The 24,126-nt window shown below is 40.6% G+C and overlaps 1 protein-coding gene across 2 annotated transcripts in view; it reads right to left on the bottom strand.

Annotated features, from left to right (window-relative positions):
- The window catches only part of ptk2 (protein tyrosine kinase 2), a 261,873-nt gene extending 252,315 nt beyond the window's left edge, over positions 1-9,558 (bottom strand). For both annotated transcript variants that reach the window (XM_062979966.1, XM_062979967.1), the window contains exon 1: positions 9,182-9,558. The gene's annotated coding sequence lies outside the window, so the exon portion shown is untranslated. The remainder of the gene's footprint in view (positions 1-9,181) is intronic.
- Between the last annotated feature and the right edge of the window lie 14,568 nt (positions 9,559-24,126).

Below are 24,126 nucleotides of genomic sequence, written 5' to 3'. Positions count from 1 at the left end.
ACTGCTCCGGCGGGAAGGTAATGCCGCTCCATGCAGTCATCCCACATGACCTTGGAGAAGTCTACGGACAACGCTGGCTCTTCGGCTTAGAAATGGAGATGAGCACCAACCCCCAGAGTCAGACATTTCTGGACTTAATGTCAGGAGAAAACCTTTACCCTTTACCTTAACTACCACCAATTCCTCAATACTTTATTTCCCATACCACCAGACTTCGCCACAGCAACGCGTGGCCGGGCACAGCTAGTACCTATATAAAAAAGAATACAGGCAGTCCCTGGATTACAAATATCCAAATTACAAATGACTCATAGTTAAAACAGGGGTGAGACAACAGGAAGTGAGAGATATCTACCCCAGGAAGGGGAATTGACTCCTAGAAGAGTTATCATGGGGGAAAGGTGTCTCAACTGAAGCTTTATCATCAATCCTTGTTTCTACAACAAGCCAATTTTTCAAAATCCAATTACCACAGGGACAGAAAGTGAAGTGAAATCTTCTAAACAGGGACACAGACAGAAAAACAAACACCACAGATGTGTTAACTCCTCCCTATGCTATCCAACACACCACACACACACACACAGGGCTGGAGTTACACTTAAAAAAAACCTGTTCTGACTTACATACAAATTCAATTTAAATTCAACCTACGGAACTTCTCTTGTTCGCAACTTAGGAACTGCCTGTATACTTAAATGACAGCCAGCATGAAGTCAAGATTTTCCAATGTTTAAATAAATCAGGATGTTGTTCACTAAATGTTAACCTTTTTTAAAAAAGCTGTACACCTAACTTTTGAGGAAATTATCACATCGTACTCTTCAAGGTTTTGTTGCCAATAGTCTTATAACACTACTTAAAATACGTATTGTTTGCTATATTTGGGAAATGGCATATCCACACATCCCAAGGTAGATGAGAGGAGTTGTAACTTCCTCTGATCATCAATCTGTAGTCAGTAATACACCAAACAGTATCCCAAAACTGAGACATGGATACTTTTAGGGAATCCAACCAAATAAAGTTTTGTGTGGATTCACATATCCTTTGAACGTTTCTTCCTATCATCATTCAAACAAAATTTCAACACTTTTATCTTTTGTCAATTTGATCCCTTTTACTTCTACAAATTGACCAGCTTCTAAGATAATTCCCTTGATTTGCCACCATAAAGTTAGAAATTATTGTTTATAAGGAAGACTCTTAATACTGTATCATGTACTTGAAAAACAGGATACAATTACATCACCACTGGAAACAGGAATAGGGTAACCAGATGCAATTAACAAAAGGATTTTTAAACACTTAATAGTTGCACAGAAGACAGCATTTAAGTATATATCACAGTTAGCCACATTGTAACAATTAGAAAAAAGACATGTACCATGCTTTACTGTTTCACAGGTGATAAAAGTATCTGGTACATTTTATTTTTTCAAGAAAAACCAAGGCATTTTCATGGATGGGAGGGGGGGGGTCTGACTAAGTTATTTATTAACTTTTATTTACTGATTATCTATTATCTATTCTAGAATTAATCATTATATGTAGGATTTTTACAGTGGCAGTTTATTTGGTGTACCCTGGGTTTTTTTTCAGGGCTTCAAGCGGCCTTGAATCTAAAAAAAGGGCGGAATGCATGTAACTATTGCACCCAAGCAATGCAACTCACAAAAACTGTAGCCCCACACATAATGTATTGCTTATGTCACAGAATCCTGAACCAGTAAAGAAATGTTCTCATATACAAAGGAGATCAGTGTTGTCGCTTCAATCACATATACAGACTGTGTATAATTCATACAGAAGCCAAGAATGGTGATATCAGGGCAGGCAGCTGGAATGGAAGTCAGCATGACACACTGAACAGAATTGACCTGAGAAACCTGGAAAGAGGAAAGAGGAAAAAGGAAAAAGGAGAAGGAAACACTAAAACAGAAATCATAGCAAGTTCCAGTGTTGAACAAATTTATAAATTCCCTTCCCTGATCTTTAGAGATTAAATGGACAATTTATAAACCCAGTCATTTCATGTATATATAGGATGTTGTTCTAGGAAGGGGGGGGGGAGAAAAGTAACCACTTCCAGATGTAGGGATGGGGGAAGGTTTGCTCTACTAATGTTCATCAAGAACTATACACTCCATATATGCAAGTGACAAACGTTCTGCTCTCAAACTCTCTTCCACTACAGTATTTCACCATTTCCAAAAACTAAACTCAACCCTAGAACTAGAAACCATGCAACAATGTATATGTAAGACTTGAATAAAAGTCAAAGAAATCAATGTAAAACTGATTAAACATTTGAAAGTTACAAAACTGTACAGACCAAAACGAGGTAACATCCAGAGTTCCAGGGTAAATTCTAATCTCCAAAACTGAGATGAGATTATTCTGTACTGGGGGAGGGGGATTTCTGTCAATTCAAACTAAATATAAAGTATTTCCTCTTTAGAAGCTTTCAAGATAAATCTTTCATGAGGAACCAATCAACTACCATCGCAAATCACAGGCATTTCCCCTTTCTAGCATGTGCATATGTCAGATCCTTCTTGTACTTGAAACATCCAGAAAGTCTTTGGAAACCACAGACACTTGGTTTCTTCTACCCCAATCCTACTAGGCACACACTTATTTACAGCTGAATATTACAGTACAGCAAATACAATAGAGTCTCACTTATCCAACATAAACGGGCCGGCAGAACATTGGATAAGCGAATATGTTGGATAATAAGGAGGGATTAAGGAAAAGCCTATTAAACATCAGATTATGTTATGATTTTACAAATTAAGCACCAAAACATCATGCTTTACAAAAAATTGATAGAAAAAGCAGTTCAGTACATGATAACGTTATGTAATAATTACTGTATTTATGAATTTAGCACCAAAATTTTGCAATTTATTGAAAAATTGACTACAAAAACATTGACTACTAAAAGGCAAACTGAGTTGGATAATACAGAACCTTGGATAAGCGGAGCTTGGATAAGTGAGACTCTACTGTATCTCTGTTTCACATACAGATACAAACTAGAGGAGCATTTCTCCCCAACAGGAATGCCCTAAGACACCTAGGGTGTAACTCTGTACCACTCTGCAAAAGCTGGGCAGGAACATGTTGGTTTGTGATCCAAAGGAAGGATTATTATCTTTAGCAACCTCATTTCCTCTCTGCTTTATTAGAGAGAGGACGAGGACTTGCTGGCTTTCCTTTCTTTAAATCCCAAGAAACTACTAACCAGATGAAGTAGAAAGCAGAGATCCCTCAAATCCCTGTGCAAATAGAAATGACATAAAACAACACCAGAAAGACATCCACACCCCTACACAAAAACACACTTTCTGTCCCTCTATTCAAAGATCCAGGAATCACATTACCTCATCTCAACCCATCGAGGGAATGTAAGGAAATGTCCCACATCCATCCCCTCCAGCCTCCCATTAATATCACTACAGTTATACATAGCAAGGTAGGTAGGTTGTTCAATGCTGGCACTCAGAAAAGTCTCCATGCATAGGAAAAATTAACAAATTCTTATTACTTGCATAATAACAGGTATCAATGAACAAATTCAACATTTGCAGGGGAGAAGGCTTCATGTGCATGTACAGAAAGAGATGGTCAAAAGGTCGAGAATATTTTGAAAATAAAGGTATATGCAGCTACAATCTTCCATTTTACCTATGTATGGTGACTTTTGGGATACCCTGCATGTATTAATTTGACAGAAGACTCATATGTGTATCTGTAGTGGAGACATGGACTAGTACCATCCACCACCCTCCCATTAATATTACTATAGAGTAGGCATGGGCAAACTTCGGTCCTTCAGGTGTTTTGGAGTTCAACTTCCACAATTCCTAACAGCCTACTGGCTGTTAGAAATTGTGAGAGTTGAAATTCAAAACACCTGGACCGAAATTTGCCCATGCCTGCTATAGAGACTGTGTATCTCACTGTGTATTTTATATATATATATATATATACACACACACACACACACACACACACACACACAAACATACACACACATATACATACACACACATGTATCACACAGAAAAACCTTTATGTGTACACGTGGAGGAAAGAACCATCCACTAAAGATATATAAATGTATACTGTGTTATATATATATATGTAGTGTGTGTGTGTGTGTGTGTGTGTGTGTGTGGAGTTTGTTTCTAAAAGGTACCAAATCCACATACAAAAATCATTTATAGGCAGAAGGACATTGTTAGCTAGGAGTAGAATAGTATGCACAGATCAAAATTTAATTCTGTTTAATTCTGTTTTAATGGTTGATATTGTGCATTTTAAATTGCATACTAATGTTTTTATGTCAAACTGCGTTGATTCCTTTTGGGAGAGATAAAACGGGGTATAAGTAAATATAATAATAATAATAATAATAATAATAATAATAATAATAATAATAATAATAATAATAAACTTCACAAACTGCTGGTGTTATCCTGAGTGTCACATCTCACTGATTTTATAAATGGTTATAAGACAAGGAGAAAAACTAATGAGAGCTCATTAGTCAATTGGTATACCATTAAATGCTTCATTCCAAAGCATATAAGATGATTAGATAGACTAATATAGTTCAATTACATTTTTTTTTCTTTTTAAAAAAGCATGCAGAGGGAGACAGACAGAAAATGTTAGAGAAAAGGGGGAAAGTCAGAGAGAAACGGATTAGAACAAGCATGGGCAAACTTCAGCCCTCCAGGTGTTTTGGACTTCAGCTGGAGGGATGCAGTTTGCCCATGCCTGGATGAGAAGGTGTCTTTAAAATATTACAAATTGAAAAAAATGAGGGACCAAAATTCAAGAGTGAAGCCACATGATAAGATTCTCTTCCATGGGAGTCTAAGTTGGCCCCTTCTCTGCTCTTCTTCCCCCAGCTTTACTTGAATAGGCAATTAATTGGTTGCGCTGAAAGATCACACAAGCATCTTCAGGCACCTTAGGGGTCCCTGTGATTTCTCTGCAGGTGACTCCTTCATTTATATCTAACTAGAGGTGTACCCACTCAATCCTCCCATACCACCTCCTATGAAATAAAATGGAAATTGTTGTACAGTGAACTCCACACACATATATATACATATACATACATATACACATACATATATACATATATGTATAAGTGGTTCCCAATCTGTGGTCCCCAAGAACTAAAATATGGTCTGCGGCCTCATCGTTATTACACCCTTGCAACGAGAGCGGCTGGTCTCATGAAACCCTCGTACAGTACCAAGGCAAAGGGGATGTCAAGAGGGGAAAGACTGACTAGCCACAAAAGGCGCAACAAGCCTCCTGACTGCTGCTTCTCCTCCTCCTCCTCCCCTCCTTCCCCCAAGCGGAGCCATTCCATGTGGTGCCTGGAATCGGGGGCGCCTTGGTGTCTTCGTTTTTAGGCCTGTTCCTGGGTTTTTTGGGGGTGAAGATTCAGAAAACTGCATTGGATATACCACATCAGCTCTAGATTATTAAATACTAGCTTAGGGACCCGGCGATGCCCGGGTCATTTGAGAATGGTATTATTTGTCTTTTAATGTTATGTTTTCTGTTTAGAGTGGGTGAACTACAATTCCCAGAATCGTGGCTGAATCCTTCCCAAACCCTGCCAGTATGATAAGTGGGCCATTTTGGACGTGTGTACCAGGTGTGGTGCAGTACTCTCTGGATGGGGGTGAACTACTGCAATTTCCAGATTCTCGGGGCAATTGTCCCAAAATATCTATCAGTATCTACAGGAGGCAATATTCAGTCTGTGTGCCAAGTTTGGTCTACATTCGTCGTTGTCTGGGTTCAGTGGTCTTTGGATGGAGGTGAACTACAACTCCCAAAATCAAGGCCCCTTCCCAGAAATACCTGCAGGATGTTCAGTAGGTCATGAGGCTTCTCTGTGTGAAGTGTGGTCCTAGTGCATCTGGCTGCAGGTGAACTATAACTCCCTTTTTCCCCAAACTCGTCCAATATGTTGTATTGGTTATGGGGGCTCTTTGTGCCAAGTGTGATGCTCATTCATTATCCCTCTCTGATAACTTGATATTGCTTTGCACCTTGGCCTGGATCTTTTGACCCAAATCGGGATTTTAATATTATTGTGTATATTGACTTTTATGACTGTTTTTAATCATGTTGAAGTTTTACTGCTCGGTTTAATGTTTTATCTGATTTGTGCTGTCGTGTCTGGGCATGGCCCCATGTAAGCCGCCCCGAGTCCCTCCGGGGAGATGGGGCGGGATATAAGAATAAAATTATTATTATTATTATTATTATTATTATTATTATTATTATTCATTGCAGGTGAACTATAAATCCCAGTACCTACTACTCCTGAACTTCCAGTGCAGTTCCCCTCCAAACCCACTAGTAGTCAAATCTGGGCATATCAGGTCTGCATGGCAAGTTTGGCCGAGAGCCATCATTGTTTGGGTTCATAGCGTTCTGGGTGTAGGTGAACTACAACTCCTCTATATTCCCCAGTAGGAGTGACAGTGCTCTGACTTGATGCAGGGTTAACTACAACTTCCACCGTGTGGAGTCAATCCCTAAACTCCTGCAGTAAGTTTACTTGCAGCTTAGTTCTGTTTGTTATGCAGAGAGATTGGAAAGGGAAGGGCAGTGGGCAGGGCCATGCAAATTCCACAGCAATGGAGAACCCCGGGATGCCTGTCTGTGGTGGAAGAAAAAGCAAAATCTAGGATGAAATGGTCCCCAAATGAAAAGCATTCCTTGGGTGGTGGGCTGTAGTGTTTGGGAAGGGCATTGGTAGGGGCTGGGCTGCATGTTCATGGCGCTCGCTGTAACTGTAATGTCAGTGGAAAGAGTGATTTGCTAGATTCTTAACCCTGGGAAGTATAGTCTGTTTGTGGAGGCCAGAGACTGTCTGTGTGAGTGGACACCTGTCCCACATACACACATACGGGTTTTCGCTTTTATTATGGATTTAGAATTAGATTAGATTTAGATGGTTTTCTGTGGGCAATCAAATGGCAACTACTGGGTGGCATATGTTCTAGAGCTGAACTAGAGCTGATGTGGTCTATCCAATGCAATTTGCTGAATCAGCAATACAAATAACCAAACCAAATCTAAAGTTGACCAAAAACTGATTTGTAACCCTTTTAGGACTAATGCTGGAAAGTGGTCAAAGTGGCCCCTGGTCAAAGAAAGGTCAGGAACCACTATATTAGATGGGAGAACCATGTGTGTATAGACGGTTTCTCCCCCACTTACACACACACATATATATATATTAGATGGAAGAAGCATGTGTGTGTATAGGGTTTCTACTTCACTTACATAGCATACACACACATATATTAGATGGAAGAAGCATGTGTGTGTAGAGGATTTCTCCCCCATTTACACACACACACACACACATATATATATTTATTACACAGAAGAACCATGTGTGCGTAGTTTCTTCCCCACTTACACACACACACACACGTATATATTTTAGACGGAAAAAGCATGTGTGTGTAGTAGGTTTATCCCCACTTACACACACAGACACACACACATAATAGACAGAAGAAGCATGTATGTGTAGAGCAGGCATGGGCAAACCTTGGCCCTCCAGGTGTTTTGGACTTCAACTCCCACAAATCCTAACAGCTTGTGGGAGTTTGGGGTTCAAAACACCTGGAGGGCCGGAGTTTGCCATGTCTAGTGTAGAGGGTATCTCCACACAAACACACACATAGAATCATAGAATCGTAGAACTGGAAGAGACCTCACGGGCCATCCAGTCCAACCCCCTGCAAGAAGCAGGAAAATCTCATCAAAGCACCCCTGACAGATGGCCATTCAGCCTCTGCTAAAAAGCCTCCAACAATGGAGCTTCCACCACACTCCGGGGCAGCGAGTTCCACTGCCGAACAGCTCTCATGGTGAGGAAGTTCTTCCTGATGTTCAGGTGGAATCTCCTTTCCTGTAGTTTGAAGCCATTGTTCCGTGTCCTAGTCTGCAGGGCAGCAGCAAATAAGCTTGCTCCCTCCTCCCTATGACTCCCCTCACGTATTTGTATATGGCTATCATGTCTCCTCTCAGCCTTCTCTTCTGCAGGCTAAACATGCCCAGTTCTTTAAGACGTTCCTCATAGGGCTTGTTTTCCAGACACTTGATCATTTCAGTTGCCCTCCTCTGGACGCTTTCCAGCTTGTCAACATCTCCCTTCAATTGCGGTGCCCAGAATTGGACACCATATTCCAGGTGTGGTGGAAGGCAGAATAGAGGGGTACCATGACTTCCCTGGATCTAGACGCTATACCCCTATTTATGCAGGCATAAATATCTGGGGGGCCCTGGTGGCACAGTGTGTTAAAGCGCTGAACTGCTGAACTTGCGGACCAAAAGGTCCCAGGTTCAAATCCCGGGAGCGGAATGAGTGCCCGTTGTTAGCCCCATCTCCTGCCAACCTAGCAGTTTGAAAACATGCCAATGTGAGTAGATCAATAGGTACCGCTCCAGCGGGAAGGTAACGGCGCTCCATGCAGTCATGCCAGCCACATGACCTGGAGATGTCTATGGACAACACCGGCTTCGAAATGGAGATGAGCACCAACCCCCAGAGCTGGTCACGAATGGACTTAACATCAGGGGAAACCTTTACCTTTATCTATATATATTAGACGAAATAAGCACTGGACTTCAACTCCCAACAAATCCTAACAGCTTATGGGAGTTAAGAGTCCAAAACACCTGGAGGGCCAGAGTTTGTTCATGCCTGGTGTAAAGGGTTTCTCCACACACACACACACACACACACACACATCTCTATCTATCTATCTATCTATCTATCTATCTATCTATCTATCTATATTAGACGAAAGAACCATGCGTGAAAGTGGGGGGAGAAACCCTCTAAGGTGGATATAGATATAAATATATGCATATGAGGCGGTTCTTCCCCTCCTCGACGTTCTCACAACCGAGCATATTTCCATATTATGTGTGTGTGTAGTACATACACAAAGACACTCTTGCTCCCTGTCGCACAAAAGAGGGGCTCTCTTTTTCTCTTCGCCTGAAGGGAAGGAAGGGTGTGTTTGTTTGATCCATCCTTCCTTCTCTTCTCTTTCCATTCCTTTCTCTCTCCACACAAGTTGGAGGCCTTTCCTCCTCCTTTAATGGGACTCACCCGCTGCCTGCCGCAGAAGCCCAGCCTCGTCCTCCTCGCCTGCTTTTCCTTCTTCTTTCTTTCTCCGCCGCGGTCCTGTTTTCTTTCCTTCCTTCCTTCCTCTCAGGGAAGGCACCCTCGCGTAGCACAAAAGCCACGAAGTTGGGGCCAAGGGAGGGCGGGCTGCCTTCCTGCCTGCCTTCCCCGCCTCGTCCCGGCCGTTTCCAGGCCGCTCCCCCTTCCTCGCCTGGCCTCTCTTCCCGACCAGCCTGCCTCCCTCCCTCCGCGCTGCACCCTGGGAGACGGAGGCGGCTAGGCCGGGAGAAAGCGAGCGGGAGGCGGCGGGCCCGCTGCTATGGCCACGGCCTTCGGGCGCAACATGGCGGCGGGAGGGCTGGGCAGCCCAGCAGGCTTCACTGAGGGAACTTCAAGGAGGGAAAAAGGGAGGGAAGGAATGTCAGCCCCAAAGGAGAGACGGAAAAAGTGGGGAAGGTTTCCTCACAGAAGGCAACTCAAGGTGTTGGGGGTTCTCCTCAGAGAAGACGCCTCAGTAAAGGAAAAGGTCTTCTACCTCAAGGAAAAGAATCTCCTCACAAAGGGGAAAATGGTTTCCTCACAAACCACCTCGAATGTGGGGAAATATCTCCTCACAAAAGGCAACTAAAGAGGAGAATGGGTTCTCCTGAGAGAAACTTCATCAAGGAGGGACCTCAATAAAAGAAAAAAAATCTTCTATCTCAAGGAAAATAATCTCAAAAAGGGGAAAATGGTTTCCTCACAAACCACCTCGAATGTGGGGAAATATCTCCTCACAAAAGGCAACAAAAGAGGGGAAAGGGAGAAACTTCTTCAAGGAGGGACCTCAATAAAGGGGGGGAAATCTTACACCTCAAGGAAAATAATCTCAAAAAGGGGAAAATGGTTTCCTCACAAACCACCTCCAACCTGGGGAAATATCTCCTCACAAAAGGCAACAAAAGAGGGGAAAGGGAGAAACTTCTTCAAGGAGGGACCTCAATAAAGGGGGGGAAATCTTACACCTCAAGGAAAATAATCTCAAAAAGGGGAAAATGGTTTCCTCACAAACCACCTCCAACCTGGGGAAATATCTCCTCACAAAAGGCAACAAAAGAGGGGAAAGGGAGAAACTTCTTCAAGGAGGGACCTCAATAAAGGGGGGGAAATCTTACACCTCAAGGAAAATAATCTCAAAAAGGGGAAAATGGTTTCCTCACAAACCACCTCGAATGTGGGAAAATATCGCCTCACAAAAGGCGACAAAAGAGGGAAAAGGGTTCTCCTGAGAGAAACTTCTTCAAGGAGGGACCTCAATAAAAGAAAAAAAAATCTTCTATCTCAAGGAAAATAATCTCAAAAAAGGGAAAATGGTTTCTTCACAAACCACATCGAATGTGGGGAAATATCTCCTCACAAAAGGCAAAAGAGGAGAATGGGTTCTCCTCAGAGAAACTTCTTCAAGGAGGGACCTCAATAAAGGGGGAAAAAATCTTCCACCTCAAGGAAAAGAATCTCCTCACAAAGGGGAAAATGGTTTCCTCACAAACCACCTCGAATGTGGGGAAAAATCTCACAAAAGGCAACTAAAGAGGGGAAGGGGTTCTCCTGAGAAACTTCTTGGTTTTATTGTTCTACTGTTCTTTTGATTTTGTTTACTGTAGTATATATTTTTTATTGTATTGTTTAATGCGTTGTGATTTGTTGTTTTATTTATATTTTGTTATATTGTATTGTTCTGGGCATGGCCCCATGTAAGCCACCCCGAGTCCCCGTTGGGGAGATGGTGGCGGGGTATAAATAAAGTTTATTATTATTATTATTATTATTAAGGAGGGACCTCAATAAAGGGAGAAAAAAATCTTCTACCTCAAGGAATCTCCTCACAAAGGGGAAAATGGTTTCCTCACAAACCACATCGAATGTGGGGGGAAATCTCCTCACAAAAGGCAACAAAAGAGGGGAAAGGGAGAAACTTCTTCAAGGAGGGACCTCAATAAAGGGGGGGAAATCTTACACCTCAAGGAAAATAATCTCAAAAAGGGGAAAATGGTTTCCTCACAAACCACCCCGAATGTGGGGAAATATCTCCTCACAAAAGGCAACAAAAGAGGGGAAAGGGAGAAACTTCTTCAAGGAGGTACCTCAATAAAGGGGGAAAAATCTTCTACCTCAAGGAAAAGAATCTCCTCACTACTTTGTGGTTCACTTTTCGCGGATTCGCTGTTTCGCGGTTTTTCAATAAACTAGAAGACTTATAAATCATAAAAATTACAATTTACATCCTAAGGAAGGGAGGAAGGAGAAGCCAAAGGGAGAGAAAAGGAGCCCAAGCGGCAATGAGAAGAGAAGGAGGTGATTTAACAACACACGATTGGTTGATAAAGACTTAAAATAGTGTATAACTACTAAAACAATGTATAAATATTCAAATAAATATAGCATCCCTACTTTGTGGATTTTCACTTATTGCTGGTGGTCCCAGAACCCAACCCCAGCGATAAGTGAGGGAACACTGTACCATCTCTTCACAAACTATCTCAAATGTGGGAAAATATCTCCTCACATAAGGCAAAATAGGGGAAGGGGTTCTCAGAGAGACTTCTTGAAGGCAGGGAAAGGTTTCCTCAGAGAAGGCAACTAAAGGTGTTGGCGGGTCTCCTCAGATGAAGGAAAAAAGGAGTTGGGGGTCTCCTCAATGAAGGAAAGTGTCTTCTGATAGAAGCTACTTCAAGGGAGGGGGGATCCCCTCACAAAGGGGGAAATGGTTTCCTCACAAACCACCTCCAATTTGGGAAAACATCTCCTCACAAAAGGCAACTAAAGCGAGGAAGGAGTTCTCCTCAGAGACTTCTTCAAGGGAGGGAAAGGTTTCCTCAGAGAAGCTACTTCAAGTGGGGGTCTCCTCATAAAGCACCTCAAGGGAAGGGAAGGGCTCCTCAGAGAAGTCATTTCAAGGGAGGATCTCACAGAAGCAACCTCAAAGAGGGGGAAACCTTCTCAGAAGAAAAGCCAACAAGGGTTGAAGAGGGAGGTCTCCTCACAGAAGCCACCTCAACGGAGAAAAGGTTTCTTCAGATAAACTATTTCAAGTGGGGAATGGTCTCAAAAGCTATTGAGTATAGGGTGTCTTACAGAGCCATATTAAGAGAAGAAAAGATCTCTTCAGAGTTCTCACAGAAGCCACCTCAAGGAAAGAATTTTTATTTTCATTAAAATTATTTCAAGGGAGGGGTATCTCCTCACAAACCACCTCTCACAGTAGAAAGGTCTCCTCAAAGAAGACAGCTAAAAGGGAGAAAGTCTCAGAGAAGCTACTTCAAGGAGTGGGGAACCTCTAAAAGGCACCTCTTCACAGAGAAGGCAGCTCAAGCAGGAAAATGTCTCACTGAATTGCCCAGAGAGGAAAAGATCTCAGAGAACTTACATTAAAGCCACCTCAAGCTTGGTATCATTCCCCTCAGAGAAACCATTTGAAGCAGGAAAAGCCATCAAAAGGTGTGAGAGATATAATCACAAAAACCACCACAAAGATCTCAGAGAAACCACTTCAAGGAGAGAAAGTTCTCCTCAGAGAAGCCATATTTACACTGCCATAGAATACATATTATGTACCCAGATCTCTAGATCTAGCTAGAAGACACTGATATTTCCGAAGTCCCTTTTCTATATTGAGAAGAGGCAACAACAAAAGGGCAGGACTGCAATTATAAATGTAAAGGGAACACAAAACCATCACATAAACAAGATAAACAGCATGATATTGATAATTATGTAAAATTTAAGTAGAATGTCATGCATACAATATGAAAAATAGTATGCAATGCAGCAAAAAAAAAAAAATGACAGCACATATATGAGAAAAATATCCAGAATCTGACAAAGTGCATACATGTATATGTATGTATACATGTATAACAATATATATGTACACAATCAAAGATTTATATAAGTAAACTGACTCCAGTAATAAGATCAAAAAGTTGTTGAAGAAGTACAGATAATTGTTATAAAACACTCAGGATAAAAAACAAGCCCAACTATATCAACTTGTTTCAATGTGCAACAAACAATTGCTAGTAGGCAATACAATGACTGACAAGCTATACATAATGAGTAACCAACACAATTGTTCCTGGGCTTCTACAGCTGTTTTGAACCACATCTGCTTCAGAGGCAATTTTCAGCTGTTCCAAAACCCCATCTACCCAAATTATTGGTTATAAGAAAAATAACAACAGATAAGAAAAATAAACAAGATACCATCCAATTTTTTTATAAATATCCAGCATCTATGGTGTATAAATTACAAATTGCTGCATGTGTTATTTCTAAACAAATCATCCTCCACAGAAATAATGGTCCTCAATATGCAGCATCCTTTTGTTATGTTATAGTCTGGTGTCTCTTTCTACACTTGCCATACTGTGGGAATGCCTTCATTTGGCTTCATTTTACGACAAAAAGCCATAAAATTCTCTACATTATCTTTCGAAGTCTTGCACTGAAAATTGTGTACCTTTCTGATTGGCCTAATAAAGGTATTACTACAATATGGGCTTTGGAATTTGTTTCGTGTCAGTACATCTGCTCCTGCTTTTCTATTAATCCACTGGGGTTTACTTCGTCGGAAGTATGTTTAAGACTACAGCTGAATCATGCTTGGCAACTGGTAAGCTGCTAGCTTTGAACCTCAATTCCTCATTTGCAATGACAAAAATATTACCCTAGACTCAAGAGAGCTATATCAAACAACAACATAAATAACAGGAAAATAGCAATGACTACTACAATGTTCCCTCACTACTTCACGGTTTACTTTTTGTGGATTCGCTGTTTTGTGGTTTTTCAATAAACTCTAAAAGACTATTATAAATAATAAAAAATACAATTTACAGCCTGAGGAAGGGAGGAAGGAGAAGCCGAAGGCAGAGAAAAGGAGCCCAAGCAGCAACAAGAGGAAAAGGAGGTGATTGGTTGATAAAGACTTAAAATAGTGTATAGCTACTAAAATAATGTATACATATTAAAATATAGTGTTCCTACTTGGCAATTTTAACTTATTGCAGGTGGTCCTGGAACCTAACCCCCGCGATAAGTGAGGGAACACTGTATACAGAAGAGAGAAGGATAAAGCAATGGGAGCATGTCTGTACTTTACTAGATTTGCTAGGGGAAACAGTGGGAGTAGCTTCAAAAAGAGGGAGTTTGTTCCAAATATAAGTTAGGCTTTTTAAACAACCTTCTCCAGTCTTGTGGTCTTCAGATTCTAGGACAACAAATCTGCTCATACTGTAGTGATTTCAGCTAGAGCTGTAGTTAAGAGGTCCATCCCTGGTGAGCATCCACTAAATGTTATCAGCCATGACAGAGAAACAAGCTCCCCAGGTTAAAGGCAAAGCCACAAAGGTTTATTACAATTCGGCCAAAAAGGATGCAAGAACAAGTGGTTTGCTTCAAAAGGTACAAGCATAAATTCACAGAAAAATACGAGACATCTTATACAGTTCTGACAGCTATTCAGACTTCCTGTTCCCTCCCCCAATCGGCTGAAAAAGAGACAGGCTATAATCTGTGTCCAAATTGGTTCCCTTGATGTCACAGCCTGCAGGAGAAGATTCCTCTGACAGGACGAACAACAGCCAGTGGTCGGTCAGTTCTAAGAGTCAATCGGTTGCATAACACCCCCTGGGAGGGTCCAATCCATGAGGTAATGGTGGCATGGATGTGCTGATTGAGTCCCTGATTAACTCAAATACCCAGTTCCATGTTAGACAAAGGTGTAAGACTAAAAAAATGAAGGTGGTTATTTTAGACAAGGGCTTGGCTACCAGCATAGAGAGTTAATGAATTCATACCCACTAAACCACCTCTTCCTTGGGAGAGCCAGCCTCCCACTCCCAAGTCAAATGGACAAGCACTCTGAACATATTTTATTGGAAAACAGGATCATCGATCTATATACAGTACATATACAAATAATCTGATAGCTATATGGTTTGGGAAATTGCTGGAGGGATCCTGGCCATCACCTCCTTTCCCAAAGAATTATGTAAATTGTGGGCATGGGGGCATATTATTTGCTTGAAGTCTCTTAGTATACTATAAATCTTTTTTTGGGGGGGGGGGGGAAGGTTTCCATGACTCAAAAACAATACCCATTCCATCATGACAATCAGCTATGCTGAGAATTGCAGTTCATCTGTGGGACACTAGTTTGGGGAAGGATATCTTATACCTAGCTTCTGCTGATTTTTTTCCCTTGTTTTTATTGGCTATTACCTGATTCAGGTTCATACCTGGTTTTACTGGAGAAATAGCCACATTTAAGGAGAATTAGCAATGGAGAAAACAGGAAATGAGTCCAAATTCTTATGCTATGTTTGGAATCTCTTGTCTAGCTGCATCTCTTGCAAAGCTTTTATCATCACAAGTAAAAAATGAAGCCTTGTTTTACAATGACAAAGAATCAACATGAACTAGTCTTTTTCTCTTGGAAAGCCCACTATCTGTTAGCCTTGAGTCGATGTGCCATAAAACTTGACTAACAACTTTCTCACCATTTGATGCTTATCCTTCATCACTGAGGAATTAAATTTTACATCCATCAGGTAAGCAAACCATAAGGTAGCAAATGCAAGCGCATTTTTGCTTGTGACCACAAATTGCTAATTGGCAGCATGTCGTTCAACCTTATTTTGAAAAGCATCAAAAAAGGTCACACTTAGGAACTATTTTAAATTCCTGGTTGCTACGATGACTCTCTAAGTGCCCTATAAGCTCCAGGCAGTTGTAAGAGGAACCACTACTTTGCAATTGAGTTGGTCCAACAAGAAAGACAAATCTTCCTTGTGGATGAACATCACCCTGGCAGAAGGGAACCTTGCTAGTCTCTGCCATTTTCCTCCCTGAAAAGTGGAAGACGGCAAATCTGGCGAGTCACCAATTAACTCCCATGGGGCCGAGGCTGGTAGCTTTGGGGGCTTCTTTTGCCCTGTTTTAACCTGCCATATCTTTTTCCTTATTTCTCAGAGCTCCACTTTGTGATCACCTGCTTCATTGCGTAAGTAAACAAGAATATTTTTCAAATCCACCTAGACATACATTTTAGCTTGGAAAAAAAAATATTCAGAAGCTGGAGGAGGAATTTTAGCTTTGAAGTCCTGGGAAAGAGGAGGTATGAAAACCTTACAGAAAATATTATTTTTTGATATGTCAATAGAAATGAATGAATATGTCACAGGAATCATTTAATTCCTAGAAAATTAAACATCATGATCTTAAGGCAAAACTGGGTAGAAAAATATGTGGTCTCCATTTCTCATGATATCTTGTCTGAGCCTTTTTGCCCATCAGATGTAGTAGGCACAAGTCAACGCTAGTTATGTTGATAAGAACCAAGCCATCCTAAAGTATTTCACGGCCTAAAATGGTGGGGCAAGTTGTTCCTTTAAGCAAATAAAAAGAAAAAATTCCTTAAGACCAGCCAAGTTATTTTGACACCCAAGTTTGGAAATCTTATAAATATACCTGTCTTTCTGCAGTAACAATCCATGTAATGGGGTCTAAAAACTGGGTCAAATCCTATATACAAACGTCTGTTCTGTTATGGTTGAGCCTTATGGCTCCAATTCTGGGAGACGTGGTCGTAAGACTCCTCGAGAGTCAGACTCTCTTGAGGAGCGAGAGAGGAAACGGCTGCGGGACTTATTTGCAGAACCAACAGACGAAGATTCCTTTGAGGGTTTTACCGAGGGAATGGAGGAAGAGGTGGTTAGCTCAGAGGAGGATGACATGGAATGGACTCATGTGAGGGAGGATTTGGGTGTTCCTGGTAATGATAGCATGGGAAGCGACTGGCGGGTTGCAGGATCGGACCCGTGGACGAGTTGGAGGGATGGAACGGGATCCACAGCTGGGGATGCTGTGGGGCGTAGTCAAGGATGTTTTAGCTCTGATGAGGATGATGATGATGAGGCACCTGGAATTAGGGGAGCAGCTGATAGTGATGAGGAGTTGTAAACTGGCATAAAATGGGGTTTTGAATCCAGGGCTAATTGCGTTGGGCAAGGTAATCTGGACGAACGCTTGGGCTCTTGTTGGGAATTTCCTGAAGACGGGTGTGTTTCGTTTGCTGAATACGTAAGTTACCAAGGACATTGGGCATAGACGGCGGGAGGAACTGTGTGGGCTTTTGTTGTGCAACCTGTGTTTAATCTTATTAGCTTGGACCTCCGTCGTCTTCTTGACGGACATTATTTACCTACTCTGGATTGACGCTGGACTGACTGACTGACTACGACCTTGGACTATCCTTTCTCTGGCTATCGGTGGAATTCGTGGAATCTTAGACGCCTGCACCTGGCTATCGACCTCGGACCGGATTGGGACCCCGCTGACCGCTGCAACCCTGATTGATGTATTTGGACCCGGAGTTCGCCCGCTGCACGGAGGAGTAACAACTTAGTTACTCAACCACAGCCGTTGAGTAGCAGAGAGGAATCTGCTGCCAGTATTTATGTTTAATTGAATCCTTGTTTACCAGCTTTTGTTTATTTAAAGTGCCAGGCTGAAGTAAGCATTTTTGGTTTAACCCGGATTAAACTCCTGTTTAATCCGGTTTATCTTTTGAACCGTTTTTGAGTGACTTTTCATATTGTAGGCGAGTGTTTGCCTAGCCCTTTGTTTTTTACGAGCATTTTTTGGTTCTGTATCTTTAATAAACTGTGTTGAATCTTATCTGGTGGCGTTCTGTCTGTGACATGTTCCTTTGAATTTTTCTGTCTTCTCATATTATTTTAATTGGTTATAAACTACTTGTTATTTTATATACATAGCAAGAGTACACTATTTTCCCTAGTTAATGCAAGTACCACATGGAAGATCAAAAAACATTGTGAACTAATGGAAATGTGACTGACTAGTCAGTTTAAAGCTCTTAAGTACAGATATAGCAATATTCCAGTGTTCATAGTCCCACTCACACCACTTTCCTTTTAATTTTCTAGCCATTTAATAAACCTATAAATCCTTGTGGTATGTTGGCATAAACAACAATAATAAACTTAATTACAGTATTATAGTAATTATCTTTTCAGATGCTGAATGAGGATGTAGTGGGGGAGGAAGCATTAAGCACAAAACTTAAAATAGTAATCTAGTACTTTATAGCTCAGCAGCATCCATCCATCTAATTGTACTACAAGTGAGTAAATATTCATTAAAACAATTGAGGCTGATCGAGCTAAAGGAGAGCAAGCTGTTCGGAACTGCAAAGCTATTTCTTTGAATTCTTGGACGAAAATGAAATGCATAAAAGTAGAAAATTGAGTTAATTTTAAAATGTAAACATATGCAGTGTAATCCCATACATGACTACTTGAAAGTAAAACCAACTGAATTCAGTAAGAATTAATTATTAGAAAAAGAAACATCGAGATTTCAAGACAAGGTTGGGTAGAAAAACAAGAGGTTATTTACAATAAAAGTCAAAAACTCACACTGGCATTTCTACTCCAAAATTATTAATACTTAATGAGGAACAATCTCATTTAAAATAAAGGTTCCTTATTCAAAACACTCTTCACATTTATACAAGCTGCTTGGCATATGTTTTAAGTAATGTTGTGAACTGTTTTGGGTTCCATACTGAGAGAAAGACAGGGTGCATCTTAAACTAAATATAACACATGAGTGAGGATCTGCATTTCTGCAAATGTCATTATGGTCCATGAACTGCAGCTCCCAGCATTAGTCACCGTTGTCAATGCTGATTAAGGCAGTTGGGAACTGCAGTTCAACAACCACTGGAGAAAGGCATGGAGATGTTCTGCCATTCAATGTATGTGCTATTTTGAATGTCTTCTCCATGCAGTTCCATTTTCTTGGTTCTCCTTTTCTTGATGGATGTGAGCATTGGTTTGAATGATCAAGTATAGATTTATTTGAGCTACTGGGTTTGGTTCTTTCTTTATTGCTTACATTTTCCATTTAAGTGACTTATGATTCTAGCATGGAATCTCTTAAATACAGTCTACACCTAGTTTTTATTGGTAGCTTCTTATTCCTGCTTAGCTTCCAAGATCAGATGAGATCTGATGCCTTTGGGGAAGAGACTGAGTTGTTAATCATTGGCATTTCTGCTCCTTAATGTTTTGACTGTTCCTTCTACTGAGATTAAGATGCTTCCTTTGCTTTTTCTTCGTGTACTGTTAAATGATTGTTGTCAGTAGTTAAAGAACCCAAGAAGAGTTATCCCTTGGGAACTGGAAAACCAACAAAGCCCCAAAGAGTCATCTTCCCTTGTAAGAATTGGCAGTGACAAGCTTTTTGAAATTTTCTTTCTACACTCTTGCCCCTTCCCCGTTTCTGCAGTTCCAATTCCAAAGGGAGTTTGATGCATCTGTAAATAAACAATTCTTTTTGCTTATTTGATAGAAGTGATTGCCCCTTACTCTCCAAAGAGAAAGAGCTTCAGACAGATTTTCACAAGCACTGCAGTTTGGGAAAAGAAAAGCACGAGGTGTTTATCCCTTTGTTTCTTTTTTATTCAAACATCTGGGCTAGTGAGACAAGACCTTGCCTTTCCCTTGAGCTCTCTAGTAAATACTGTGAGAAGGAACCTTCTCTCACTTCCAGGAACCTCTAGAGAAGAAAAGAAATAGCAGCTGTTTCTTCCATTAACCAGTATTTCTTTTGTTGAAGCCACAGCCTAACAAAGGCTGTGGCCATTCCTTTCAAACCTCAGTTTTTGCTGAACACTAGAGAGAAAAGCCAGTGGAAAGTCAGCATAGTGTAGTGCAGGTCTGCACAACATGTGACCAGCAGGCTGGAGCCCGCAAATGGTGTCCAATGGGAATGTCACAAGGCTGGTGAAGGGATTCCCCTCACTTATCAGCCCTTCCCCTACCTGCCTTCCGGGTCAGGCGGTAAAGGGCCGACCATTGAAGGGGAAGCCCAGCCAAGGCTGGTGAAGGAGTGAGGCTTCCCCTTTGCTGGGCAGCCAATAGTGCTGTCAGAAGAAAATTTTGTCTGCATCTTTCTTTGAGTCAGAGAATGTTACCCAAGGCTGAGATAGTATGACTCCCTCAAGACTACAATTTATTAATAACTAGCATATGTACCCAGCGTTGTCCGGGTATGCATTTTCTAATGCTAATCTCAGCGTTATAGAACCATAGAATCAAAGCTCAATCAAAGCACTCTCGAAAGATGGCAATTCAGTGTCTTTTTTAAAGCCTCCAAAGAAAGAGCTTCCACTACACTCTGAGGCAGAGAGTTTCACTGTTGAACAGCTCAGAAAATTCTTCCTTACGTGCAGATGGAATCTCCTTTTCTGCCATTTGCACTCATTGCTCTGGGTCCTGCTCTACAAGACAGCAGAAAACAAACCCGCTCTCTCTTCCTAATATTATCAATTGCAACAACAACAACAACAATAGTAATACTTTTATTTCTTACCCATTTCTCCTCATGGCCTGAGGCTATTGTTTTCCTCGGACAACAACAACAAAAACAACAAGAACAGGGTCATAGAATGCAAAGAGACTACAAGGGCAATTCATTTGATGATGATGATGATGATGATGATGGTGATATAGATTCATAGACATGGAAAACACACAATGTCCATTCAACATAGGTGCAATCCTATGAGCTCTAGGGCTTCTTCACAGGTAAATGTGTATAGATTGCTACGTGGAATAAGAGTTATACAGCTAAATGCCCTTCTTTTTCTCTTTTAGCACTGGTTTAATTGTGTATTTCCTGTATAGCAGAGGGTTGGACTGGCTTATCCTTGTGATTCTTTTCAGTTCTGGAATTCATGGCGGTATTTTATCGTAATAGGATTTGGGGATGAAGACTTACTGCATTTGCTTTTCTGTGCAGATCTCAGTGCTCCTAATACAGAGAATAAAAATGATTGAATAATTTGCAGTCTGCCTCCCTCCCTGTAAGGAGTGATTTGGCTCCTGTCAAACAACCTGAAATATTTGCAGTTTAGCAATGATTCATGCTCTCGTCTCCTTTTTTCTGCCCAGGAGTGAATACTTAAGATCTTAAAGAAAGGAAATGGCTTGTCAAAAATATTACTTTGCCCAGAAACAAATCAGAGCTTTTTCATGTTTTTATTTTCAAACTAGTCCTTTGGTGCTCTGAAATAATCATATTTTCTCTGAAGCCACAGACGAGGGCCTACTTTAGACTAGGACTTACTTTTCTGGCTTGTTACCTTGTTTTCTGTCCTTTCTAATTTTTAATGCAGGTGAGCCAGCATGGTTTAACATTGGCATATGACTCTGGAGACCAGGGTTTGAATCCCCATGTGGGCATGAAAACCTCTATGAAATTTTGGTAGGCATAGAAATACTATTCACCTTGGGAAATAAATCTCTTTAACAACCACCTTTAATAATTTATAGATGAGACAGTTGGAGCTGGGCAGGGAGGGGAGAGCCACTTTAGTGTAATAGTTTCAGCATTGATGTACAACTCTGGAGACGGGTTCAATTTCCCACTCAGCCATGGAAATCCCTAGGTGACCTTGGGCAAATCTCACTCTTTCAGAGGAAGGCAAGGAAAATCCCTGTGAACAAATGTTGCCAAGAAAACCCTGTGATTGGGTCATGATCAGATGGAAGTGACTTGTAGGCATACTACAACAACAATTGTGAGGGGATGCTTTGAATTCTATGGAGTTTACTTCTGCATCCACCTTTGAGTAAACTGCATGATAAATCTATTTAAGTGGATCATATACTATAGCTGCAGTGATATATATCACTGTTGACCTGTACTAACTTTATCACAAATATGTCTAGCAGCAGATCAGTTTAACTGTAGGATAGATAGATATGGAGACTTATGTGCCTTGTGACGTTCGTGCTTGATGCCCAGAAAAACCCATCAATCTGCCCAGATCCCTTACTCCAACTTATTCGTCACTTTAATAGATATGACTAGGAAGGAATGTTAATGCCACCAGAATTAGCAGTTGTCTTTTACTTGGTACAGAGCTTTTTCAGTAGTGGCAACAGCATTTATGACTGACCTCCCTAACAGGATTCAACAGGCTTACTCGGTTGTCACTTTGCAGCAGTTCTTGAAAATATTTTATCTTTTACCAAGCTTTTTATGGTTACAGAATTTATTAGTCTACTGCTTTCTTTGGCAAGGCTTCTACAATGCTGGTGAAGCAAGAATTCTGTTATTGTTGTTTTTAAATTAAGTCATAAAGATAATATTCACTGTGTTGCATCGACATCGACAGATGCACAATAAATTTTTTTAAAACCAGTATATTATTCTGCAATGTTTGTGCTGATGGGCATCAAGTTTCATTAAAAGTTACATGGAGAGATTCCTGATCCTGAAAAGCTTATTCTCTCGAAACAGCAATAAAATAGAAATAGAGAGGAGAAAAGAGCTGGGAGAATGTGCCAAACTTATAAAGTTTAGTTTTTGAACTAAAGTTTCAAGAATCCTGTAGCCAGGAAGGCTAATGTTTCAGAGCACCTGGTAAATGTCCACAAATTATCCACTGACTTGGAAAATAGTGTCAGATATACAGTACTACCAATATTCATGCTGAAGTGAGGAACATGTAATCCTGCATATATTGTTGCAAAGCAACTCCTATCAGCCCCAGCAGAAATAACCAATAGTGGAAAATCATGAGAACTGCAGTCAAGCAATATCTGGAGGACCACAAGCTCTGCATCTGTGATGTATACATTGCCAAAAAGAGGACTATGTAATCCAAAAGAAGGTAATAGGTTTTGTTTTTTTTTTGGAAACATGTAAATTCATGTGTATGGTGCCAGATTTAGGAAGAACCGTTATAATAAAAATGTAAACAGAATGGATCTCAGAAAAATAGAAAGAAGAGTATTAACAGATGACCTGTACGTTTTTTAAAAGTCTAATATATTAAGTGTTGGTTGCTAAGTCTTTTCTCTTATTGTTTTCTAAGTTTCATTGGGCTTTCAGAGAGAAAGACATTTATTACACAAAGAAATAAATTTGGGTTCCTTTCTGTTGGAGCAAGCAGCATGATGGAGGGACACAGGATTGGGATTTACACTCCAAAAAAAGTAACTTATAGATTAGATTGTCACAGGGACAAAGGCTGTATTTGTCTTATGGTTGGAAGCACTGTAAGATTTGAAAACGGTGAAGAAGAATGAAATCTGGGCCAGCAGCAGAAGACAAAGTGCTAACAGATAAGAAGCTGAGTGACTTATCTTGACAATTGCTTGGATGACAGGCGTGGGGGGAAGCAGCCTGCCTACCTTCAAAGTCAAAAGAGGTAATTTAGTTTGATCTACGTACTTATATTGTTCTCTTCCTCGGGAGCTCATAATTTAAGAGGTATTGATTTTAAAAGTCCAATATCTTGATCTTCAAGATTTGTTTGAAAATGAGGTGACAATAGTAGTAGGGCTAGGAGGGCAATATTTTGTCAACCCACAGCCAGTCATGACAAAACAAATGTTTTAGTACTAATTCCAGGACGCTGGAGAGAATATGATAAGCAGTAATAAAAGACAACTGTCTTCAGAGCAATGCATAAAAAGAAAATGACCAATCTAATAAGACAGTAGGAGTCCTGCACTTTAATACCTATAGTAAAATAATGTTATTTTATTGTATTTTTAGCTATTCAACCATACAATAAATGAAAAACAATGCCTAGTATAGGTAAATGTCAGAAAGGAGTACTCAGTTAGGACACATTAATTGTATTCAAGGTGATTAACTAAACTCAGATATATAATCTCAAATGTTCTGCCTGACAATTTCTGGACTGTAGTTGAGGTCCCTGCAAGCCAGAAGTAGTTAAATGTTGTCCCATCTTCCAAAAAAAAAGTATGGGGAAGAGAACCCAAACAAGGACTGATCAGTCAAATTGATGTCAATATCGGGAACATTTCTAAAACAGGTCATGGAAC

This window comes from Anolis carolinensis, chromosome 4 (assembly GCF_035594765.1).
Source record: "Anolis carolinensis isolate JA03-04 chromosome 4, rAnoCar3.1.pri, whole genome shotgun sequence".
In the NCBI taxonomy this organism is placed as follows: Eukaryota; Metazoa; Chordata; class Lepidosauria; order Squamata; family Dactyloidae; genus Anolis; species Anolis carolinensis.
This window is presented reverse-complemented; position numbering and strand designations above follow the sequence as displayed.